The sequence below is a fragment of the Peromyscus leucopus genome, chromosome 6 (genome assembly GCF_004664715.2).
Source record: "Peromyscus leucopus breed LL Stock chromosome 6, UCI_PerLeu_2.1, whole genome shotgun sequence".
NCBI lineage: Eukaryota > Metazoa > Chordata > Mammalia > Rodentia > Cricetidae > Peromyscus > Peromyscus leucopus.
In genome coordinates, this window is record NC_051068.1 from 61,326,828 (window position 1) to 61,334,251 (window position 7,424).

General features: G+C 48.3%; 1 long non-coding RNA gene across 1 annotated transcript; it reads right to left on the minus strand.

Annotated features, from left to right (window-relative positions):
- Positions 1-291: 291 nt before the first annotated feature.
- On the minus strand, positions 292-5,922 carry LOC119088274. Its single transcript, XR_005091898.1, has 3 exons — positions 5,710-5,922; positions 3,326-3,449; positions 292-813 (listed from the first exon to the last, which is right to left on the minus strand). It is a non-coding gene; the product is annotated as an uncharacterized LOC119088274 (long non-coding RNA).
- Between the last annotated feature and the right edge of the window lie 1,502 nt (positions 5,923-7,424).

Below are 7,424 nucleotides of genomic sequence, written 5' to 3' on the forward strand. Positions count from 1 at the left end.
CGAAAACAAAAACAAAAAAAAAAAAGATAAACCTAAACTATTCAAAGCCTGGGCTGGAGTGATGGTGGGGTTGAGAACACGTGCTTTTCTTACAGAGGACCCAGGTTCTCTTCCCAGCTCCACGTGGTCGTTCACAGCTGCCTGTAACTCTGGTTCCAGGGGACCTGACACGCTCTTCTCACCTCTGCGCACTGCACACATATGGTGTACATACATACAGGTAAACAAAACACTCATATAAATAAAATTAATATCTTAAAAATATTTAAAGCTCTACTGTGTAATGAAAGACCATAAAACCAAAATATGTGCAGAAATCATTCAAATTTATGAGAAAAAATAACCAGACCAAGGAGTATACGGAGACCTCTCACTGTATGAAACACAGTGACTGAAGAATTACAAGTAACAAAAACAGCTGTTAATTATTGCAGGTCTGTCAGACTCTTCAAAAACAGTCTCAATCCCTATACATATTCTGCAAGGGAAGTCTGTTTGTCGCTATTTTACAGACTGGTAAACTGAGGCCTAGGCTTACTAGTGGCTGCCCAAAGATATCATCAAGTCCTCCTCTTCGGAACTTGGCAATGTTACAGGATTTGGAGAAACAGGGCTCTGTGGATGCAGTTTGGGACTTGGAGATGAGAGCCATATACGGGAAGAAGGAATCTGAACTCACGTCTCAGAAATAATTCTTGCAGGAAACTCTGCCATGTGCTAAATTAGTATTTGTTTTGTTTGTTTGTTTTCTTTTCCATACTAGGATACCGTGATGTTAAAGATGGATGAGATGTTTCTTGTTTTCTTGGTGACCTGGAGACCAAAAGAAGCAGGTGAAACGGTCCCCTGTCGGACGGTAGCAGGAGGAGGAGCATGAGCCACTGGCCTCCCACAGAGGTACCGGCTGTAGAAGCTACTTTTGAAAATGACTTTGCAATCCAGAGCAAAAGCCAAAAAGATAATTATGTCGTTTGACCCAGTAAATCATACCTCGGGATGTGTCTTATGACTCAGAAGAAAACAAAACAAAACCAAAAACTATGACAAGATGTATATGTCAGTGGTGGGGACAGAACCCAGGGGCTTCCACACGTGATCAACAGGCACCTTGTCATGGAGCTATACTCCAAGCCATGGTGGTACAAGACCAGCCTGTAACCCCTAGCTACTCAGGAGCCTGAGACAGGAGACTCAGGTTTAAAACTTACCTGAGTTACAGAGTGAGTTCAAGGCCAGCCTGGGCAGCTTGGTGAACCCATATCTCAAAATAAAAAGTTAAAAAATAAGTAAGGGAGGGATGTGGTTCAGTGGTAAAGCATTACTTACCATGTAGGAAGCAGTAGGTTCAATCCCAGTACCATCAAAAAAAAAAAAAAAAAAAAACAAGGACGTAAATAAATAACTAAATAAATAGCAACAGGCATGTGGAGACAAGAGCTTGAGAACAGCTGAGAGAAAGTCCCAAGGATATGTGTTCAGTGGGCTAATCGGGCCTTCCAGAAGCCACAGGCTACCAGAGAGAATACAGGAATACAGGACCCACCCAGGTTGGAGGGGACCAAAGAGTCTCCATTTCTCAGTGGAAGAGGGCAGCCAAGAATGAGAGGAACTGTAGGCAGCCTTCTCAGGAGCCAGCTGAGGATGGAGACAGGAAACTCAGAGCCTGTCCTTGAACCTGGCTCCTTCACAGCTCCCTGGGGCAGTGTTAAAAGACAGCTTGTGAAGACGAGAAACAACCGATCAACCAGAAACCAACTCCTGTCTCTACTGGGTTTGGACAGTTGGAGCCCTGGCCCCCTGAGGACTGGGTCACTGCCTCTGCCTTGTCCCGGATTAGCCTGTCCAAGGCCTCAGCAGGTGTCTCAGGGGCCAGCTTCCTTTCTGACCCAGTCTGCTCTCACAGCAGAATGCCCAGCACTCGGAGAATGTGTTTTAATTAATGAGGATGATAAACATGATGAAATCGTGTTTGCCCATTACAGAGAGAGATAAGCAGGAAGGATGGTAAGTGCTGAAACAAGGAGCGGATGCCTCCCACCAGAAATGCCTAGGTGACCAGGAGGAGAAAGATGGACAGGACCGTGGGAAATCAACACAATGCAACGTCACACTGCTACTAAGAGAAGGTCCATTGTGAAAGCCCTGTGGAGACATGGGGAAAATGTAGAACTCGATAACCAGCAAATTGATCTGAGACAGTCACCCGGGAGTGGACTGTAGAAGGGTCTTCCCATTGCTTCTGCCAAGAAGGTGTATTTATTAAGAATACAGCATACACTCTCTGTGCATGGCCCTTATTACTATGAAGGGACAATTGTAAAAACAGAATTATAAAGATAATAATATACCAAAGTTTTGAGATTTGGTGGGATAAGTGGTTGACAGTTCTTTCATTAACACTATTTTGGTGGGTTTCTTTTCAATATACGAAAAAGGCTTTGACAAGATAACACAGGCTTTGACAAGATAACACAGTTCTAACTTAGAAGAACTGTCCAAACAGTCGAGACAGGAGTTGGTTTCTGGTTGATCGGTTGTTTCTCGTCTTCACAAGCTGTCTTTTAACACTGCCCCAGGGAGCTGTGATGGAGCCAGACTCAAGGACAGGCTCTGAGTTTCCTGTCTCCATCCTTAGCTGCCTCAGTTCCTCTCATTCTTGGCTGCCCTCTCCACTGAGAAATGGAGAGTCTTTAGCTCCCTCCAGCCTGGGTGGGCCCTGTATTCTCTTTGGTAGCCTGTGGTGGAGGTCACACACCTTATAAGCCTGGGCTTCGAGGTCCCAGTTTGTGCTCATGAAAGCCAGCTGCCCTGTTAACAAATTTGACTCTTCTAGGGGAAGGGGGCAAGAAGGAAGAGGGCTCAGCCAGCCCTCAGCTATTCCATCCACCCCCACTGAGGTGCCAGGCATGTGAATGAGGCCAGCCAGCTTCTCCAACTCCCATGGAAACACCCCAGCCAAGGCGATGTGGGGCAGAGATGAGCCGTGCACATGCGCCCTGCTCCACCTGCAGAGTATTGAGCAAATGAATCCCTGTTTAAGCCACTAAGATCAGAGGTGTTTTGTTATATATATATAGGTAGCATTTCTAATCTCCAGTAGACTGAAGGATGCTAGGATCAGGCTTGTGTCTGCTCTGGCTCTGCAGTCCCCTGTCCTGCTCAGTGCCTGGCACTTTACAAATGGGGGCACGGATTCAAGAGAGAGGTACACACACACTGTGATGGCTCAACCGTGTACAGCATATTCTAAATCTAAACCCTTCCCCTCCATGGTTGCAGCTGCTTCTGACCACCGCAGTGTAGAAGGGGGTGATGGGAAACTCACCCAAGGTCACACACCGAGTGAGAGTGAGCGTCCAACGCAGTCAGTCCCAGCCCGTGCTGCAGCCGAGTTAAATAACATGATGAAGATTCTGGAGTCTAAGTGCTGCTTCTCCCCAGGCCCTTTCCTAAGTACAGAGAGAACCCGGACAGGATAATTAATGGGTGAGGGCCTATGACTGGGTTCGGTCTTGGCATGGGAGCCCATGCCTGATTTCAAGGGGGGCAATTCACAAGACAGGCCCCGTATGCACCTGCAGCCTCCAGATTTCTGGATTTTGACCTTTTTCCACGCTCAGCCTTGGAGGTGGGAGTTAGAATAGGGGCAGCCCATACCTCCCTCACCTCCTTGGCTTCTGTTTTACTCAAACCCTGTAGGGAAGGAATGGAATGTCTCACCCAAGGGTTGGGAAATCACAGCCCAGAGTTAAATCCTGCCCACCACCTGCTTGTCAATGCTTTGTGGGCTAAGGATATTTTAAGAAGTTTTAATGGTTGAAAAAAAAATTAGAAGAACAAGGGCTAGGGAAACAGTGCAGTTGATAAAATACTTGCCACACAAGCTGGAGTTTGGACCTCTAGCATCCATGTAAAAGCCTGTAATCCAGCATGGGGGAGGCAGACACTCACATCCCTGAGTCTCACTGGCCAACCAGGCTACCTGAACCATCGAGTTCTAGGTTCAGTTTCAAAATAGACAGAAAGATGGGTAGAGAAATGGATGGATGGATGGATGGATGATTCATCGATAGATAGATAGATAGATAGATAGATAGATAGATAGATAGACAGACAGGATGGAGAGTAATTGAGAAAGATATCTGATGACCTGTGACCTCTACAAACACATACATATAACACACACACACACACACACACACACACACACACACAAATCAAAATAATACTGTTTTTCACATGTGAAAATAAGAAAGACAAATTTTGGCAAACTGGGCTGTGGTGGTGCAGGCCTTTAATCCCAGTACTTGGGAAGCAGAGGATCTCTGTGAGTTCGAGGCCAGCCTGGTCTACAGAGTGAGATCCAGGACAGGCACCAAAACTACATAGAGAAACTCTTTCTTAAAAGAAAGAAAGAAAGAAAGAAAGAAAGAAAGAAAGAAGGAGGGAGGGAGGGAGGGAGGGAGGGAGGGAGGGAGGAAGGAAGGAAAAAAAAGAAAGAAGGAAGGAAGGAAGGAAGGAAGGAAGGAAGGAAGGAAGGAAAGGAAGGAAGGAAGGAAGGAAGGAAGGAAGGAAGGGAAGGAAGGAAGGAAGGAAGGGAAGGGAGGGAAGGAAGGAAGGAAGGAAGGAAGGAAGGAAGGAAGGAAGGAAGGAAGGAAGGAAGGAAGGAAGGAAGGAAGGAAGGAAGGAAGGAAGGAAGACAAATTTTGGCGTGCATAGATAAAATTTATCGGGACTGTAGTCACTTCCCAGGGGTGCTACAGGGCACCACGTCCCAGGCGGTCCACAGACCTACCAAGAGTTACAAGTTGTCTTTACAGGATCTTTGTGCGGTGACACTCCTTTAAACAACTCAGAATATGATAATATGGGTCAAGCCCGCAGGTAGACTGCTAAGCAGAAGATAGCGGCACAGTAGGGATGGACTCCTGGTCTACACTTTCTGCCCTTCCCCGCGGTCTGTCTTCTGAATGCATCACCACAAGATTCTGATCCTTTGTCACATTTTAGTCCCCAGATGAATTAAAGATGAAAACAAATTGAGTTCTAGGAAGGCCACAGGAAGACAGCTTTTAAGGGCTTCTGGCCCATGGAATTCTTTCCTTTTTCAGAGCTGAGGATGGAAGCACGATTTGGGGTATGCTGGACAATACTCTACCACTAGGCTACATCCCAGCCCAGGATCATTGGATTTCATGTGGTCAGGCGTACACCCACAAGGAAAGAGCCAACTAGCTTGGTTGTCTGTCCACCCAGGTTTCTCCACGTTGTCTAGACAGGTCTAGTCCATTTCTCTAGACAACACCAGGCTGAATAATACACGTTCCAGCCTGAGCTGGCCTCCACCATGAAGAGCCACTGTGGACAGGAGCGAGAGATCACAGCGATCCTCCCCGACACAGAACATGGCCAGTGGCCACCAGGCACATCCAAACCCAGATCACCACGCTGGGCCAAGGGAAACTGGATAGGCCAGTGGCCCCTCCTCCTGCAATTCAAACCTACCCAGGACAGGTCACCTCAGGTGCCCGGTGGAAACGCTCTCGCTGTTTGTTTACATGCAAATGCCCCCTTTCCTGGGACTGCTGTCTGAGCAACTCAAGGGGAACTTAGGTGAGCCACTCCTGGGGCTGCCATCAGCCTCTTGGGTAGGAGGGGTAGTGGGGGACCCATGCTTACACCCCGCTCCTGAAGCAGAGAGCTGCTTACCCTTCAGCCATGCAGGTCCGTTTTGAGGATTAAATGAGATGAAACAGGCAAACGTTCCTGGAAGAATTCTACGTCCTGTTATTTGCTCTTCTTTATTTGCGGGCTGGAGCCAGAAGCCCAGACCTCCCACATGCTGTCCAAGTGCTCAGCCACTGCACCACACCCCGGCCTGGCTTGCTCATTTGGCTATTTCTGAAGCAACTGAGAAACTGTTGGGTCCCTCCCTAGAGGAGAAGAAAGGGGAGGTGGGAACAAATGGGGCTCTAGGAGGGTGTTCAGGAGCCTGACGGCATGAGCTTCTGGCCACAGGGATGTTTTTCCAGTGCTCTCATCCTGCCTCCGAAAGACTCAAACACGTTTGAGGCGGGATGGAGACCCGGGCTGAAGCGGACAGCTCCAGGGTTCCAGCTCCCGTGGCTGGTCTTACTTAATGTTAAGCCCAACTTTTAGTAAGACAAGTTCCACAGTACAGCCCACCTGGGTTTGCCCCATGTGGTCAGACATCCTTTGCTGTACTACACATAGGGAAGCTGAGGCAGGGAGGAGGTCAGCGGCCTGGTGCCAGCTTTCCCAGTACAGGGCTCAGTCTTCCCTTCTCTCTCTGAGATCAATGAACCTCGCGATCTAAATCGCGATTATTTCCCGGCGTACGTCCCTGAAGATGCTATGCCCACCTGATGCCAAGTTGTTTTGTGGGGGAGAGGAGGACTTCGATGTAAGGATTCCACAGCGCTGTGAGGTTCTTTTTTTTTTTTTTTTTTTTTATTTACTTATTTATTTTTAATGTGCACTGGTGTTTCAACTCGGGTGTCAGACTGCCTGGAGCTGGAGTTACAGACAGTTGTGAGCTGCCATGTGGGAGCTGGGGATTGAACCTTGGTCTCCTGAAGGAGCAGTCAGTGCTCTTAACCACTGAGCCATCTCTCCAGCCCCCAAGTGAGGTTCTTTTTGGTGCTTTCCTATCACACTTGTATCTGAGGCCACCACAACCCCAGTGTGAGCACACAAGCAAGCATGCTTCATGTGCTCTTTGAAGGGACACTGGTCCACTCGCACATGTGGCAGGCCTTCCCTTCTCTCCCAGCCCCTCTGCCTTGCTGAAAACTGTTAGATGAAAGTCCTAAAGCTGGCCACCAAGGTCTGTTCCCTTATTTGGCCACTTCCTCCTCCTGAGGCTGACAACCAAGGTCCAGCAATCAAAAGGCCACCTTTGCTCACCCAATTAACTCGCCCAATTAAAATTAAACGCAGCATCCTAACATGGGGGTTCCCCTTTACCTTTATAAACCTCCATTTGCCCACATGCCATCTCTCCTCTCTCTAATCAGAGGCAGCCCTTTGTCCCTGTGGGACAAATACCCCTTCCCCTTCTCCCCTGCTCCCTACCTCTTCGATCACCCCATCCTGGCCCATCCTAACACAGACCTCCCGGTTTCCTCCTCTTAAAAATCAGCCCTGCAAGGTCATCGGCTGCAGTTTTCTGCCTGGTCAGAAAGCAGCCACTTTAACTTTTCTTTCCCACTTCATAAAGGATCTCTCTGTGAAAACAGGTGTCGGGGTGTGGTTTGTGCCTAATCTGGGATCCGGGAGGAAGCCCCCACTGTTGGGGGGGGGTCTCCTTCCCTCTTGAACTTCATAGAAATAGAATCAGACAGTAGGAACCCCTGTGTGCCTGTGCCCACTGGCCTGAGAGACTCATCTGTATTGTTTTGTGC